Below are 2,947 nucleotides of genomic sequence, written 5' to 3'. Positions count from 1 at the left end.
GGAATCTCATGATCTTCAGGGTCTCGTTCAGACCTTATAAGAGGAAATCACCCACCTAGCCTTGCCCAGGCCATCTACTCATCTAGAAAATCACTGAACTCCACCCAGTATGACAGAGTTGAATTTCTAAACACCCAGCAGTAATCATTAGAGGTGTTAATTTTATGTCAAATTTTCTTCACTTTACGGATTTTCCTTTCTTCTCTTTATCACCTTCTCAGCCATGGAAATAAGGTGGCAAGGTTAAAAGGCCACTGCTTTAGGGTCTGAAAAATATAGGTCCTACTCATGCCACATTCCCCAGTGTACGGTTGGGTACATTTGTGCCCTCCGGGGGCTTCTCCTCCTTCTGAATAACTCTTCAGAGGCTTGCTGTGAGGTATGTCTGACACTAAGTAGGCATTCCCAAAATGGGAGCTGCTTACTGTTATCACATTTCCCAAGCCCCAATTTCCTCCTTATCAATAAGAAGTAAATTCCAGGGTGTAACTCTGGGGAGAGGAAATCCCAGGGCAAAATACTTCTAAAACCAAAATCAGTCAAAGGCAGAAATAAAGTTTAAAACCCATGTATTGCTTACAAACTGCAGTCCGGGGCCGTCTCTTTCCTGCTCAGGCAGAAGCAAGCAAGACCTCCCCCATACCTCTCAGGTTCAGACAAGCCCTCTGTTGCCCAGGTAATTGCCCATTGATATGGAGATGAATTTATCCACCCCTGAGGAACCCCTGTTGATACGCAGATGCACTAAAGCCAGGTGAGATATTCCGGAAATAGTACAATTTTACCCACACAGGGGGACGTATTTAGGGGAGGCATTTCCTTCATGAAGCTAATGTGTTAAAATTGTCTATTTCTGTGGTTTCCCTCCTACCTTCACCCTATGCCTCCAGGAGACCATGTTACTTTGAGGATGGAGGTGGTGATAGAGTCAAGTGGCTCAGAGTATAATAAGTGTTCAATACAGGTTACTAAATAAAATAAGGAATGAATGGACTAAAAATGGTGAGTCTCACAAAATAATTTACTATTACTTATTCTTTCCACTTCTGTTCAATCCTCATGTCCCCTTGTGAAAATCATCAAATAAAGAGATTGTAAATATGTATGTGTTACATCCTGAGCTCTTTAGAAGAGGTGTTATATTCAAAAAAAAGGATATGTTAAAAAGTGTATTCTGTTGAAATAAAATTGGAGAGGAGAGCTTCTGTGTTTTCATGGCTAGTTATTGTTCATCGCTCTTTAACTCCGCCATGCCCCAAGGGGCTCAGCAAAGAGCAGACCGACTCTGCTGTGTTCACTGATTTTTATTGTGTTCAGGGTGTACACAATTTATTAGCAGGAGTTACAGCCATCCAGTGATCTAAATTATACATGAAATCATAATAAAAATTTTAAAAGGTAACTAACATTCCAGCCTGAGCTCAATTTTGTAGACTGTGAAAAATAACAGGCTTTTGGGTTTGTTCTTAAATGGATCCCTATCTTTTCCTTAGCTGGCCCTGGTGTCTGTCTGGTATTTGACAAACCCCTGCTTTGGTACATGTGTTCAGCTGTAGAGGGACTCCTCCATCCTCTCTTCCAAAGCTCAGGATGGGTACCAGAGGCTTCAGGGGCTCCAGGTCCATCAGGTGGGAAAAATCTTTACTACTATGAGCCAAGCCCTCATTGTGACATGCTTTGGAAATGCAGTGCAGTTCTTTCCCCAGAAGCACATTCAGAGAATAAAGTGCAATGCTTTGCAAATTGTATTCTCTGACCACTTGCCTCAAAAATCCTTGGGATGGGTGGGCTGAAATGTTGATTTCTGGGCCCTGCCCAGATGGGTTGGATCAGAATTTCAGGGAAGGAAGCATGGGAATCAGTAAGTTTCCTAGGAAAATCTTCTACACACCAAATTGTGAAGATCACTAGTATATCTGCTTAAAGTAGGGATTCTCGAATCTGAAGGGACTTAGTTGGAATTTTTACTAGTTAATGTGACCTCAATGCCCATACCTCTCAAAACTACCCCACAGTGTGTTAGAAAGATAAAAATGAAATGAGATTCTGCATGTAAAGCAGTGCTTCTCAAATTCCATGCACATGGGAACCACCCGGGGATCTTGTTAAAGTACAAGTTCTGATTCAGTGGATATGGGTTAGATCCTGAGATTCTGACTTATGCTAGCAAGCTCCCTGGTAAAGCCAATGCTGCTGGGCCCCTGTCCACACTTCAAGTAATTGGCAGACACATAGTAAATTCTGAATAAATGTTACCTACTCCATTACAGCAGCCCCCCTTCTCCATGGTCTCTCTTTCTGTGGTGTCAGTTATGGCCAACCGCAGCCCAGAAGCAGATGCTCCTCCTCTGCTCTATTGTCAGAAGGTCAGTAGTAGCCTACCACTTGTCACAATGCCCGCATCATTCACCTCATCTCCTCACGCAGACATTTTATCATCTCACAACATCACAAGAGAAGAAAGGTGAGTATAGCACAATAAGATATTTTGAGAGAGGACACATTCACATAACTTTTATTGCAGTATATTGTTATAATTACTCTACTTTTAGTTATTGTTGTTAATCTCCCACTGCATCTAATTTATAAATTAAACTTTATCATAGGCATATATACATAAAAATACAGTAAATATGGAGTTCAGTGCTATCCACAGTTTCAGGGGTCTTGGAACAGACTTGTGGATAAAGGGATACTATTGTAATCATTGGCTTGGCAAGGACAGAAAACCTGAGAGAGCAGTGGATTTTTTTAAATCCTGATCATCCATTATAATCACCTTGGTGTTTCAAAAAAAATGCGGATGCCTGGGCTCCCAACTCTAGAGATTCTGATTCAGTATCTTTATTGTGGAGCCCCAGAATCTATGTTTCTAAAGTGCAGCAACTGAGGCAGGAGTGAGAACCACTTGATAGATCTAAAGTAATAAGTATCTTGGATGAAATTT

Source organism: Manis pentadactyla, chromosome 9 (genome assembly GCF_030020395.1).
Source record: "Manis pentadactyla isolate mManPen7 chromosome 9, mManPen7.hap1, whole genome shotgun sequence".
Lineage (NCBI taxonomy): Eukaryota > Metazoa > Chordata > Mammalia > Pholidota > Manidae > Manis > Manis pentadactyla.
This window is presented reverse-complemented; position numbering follows the sequence as displayed.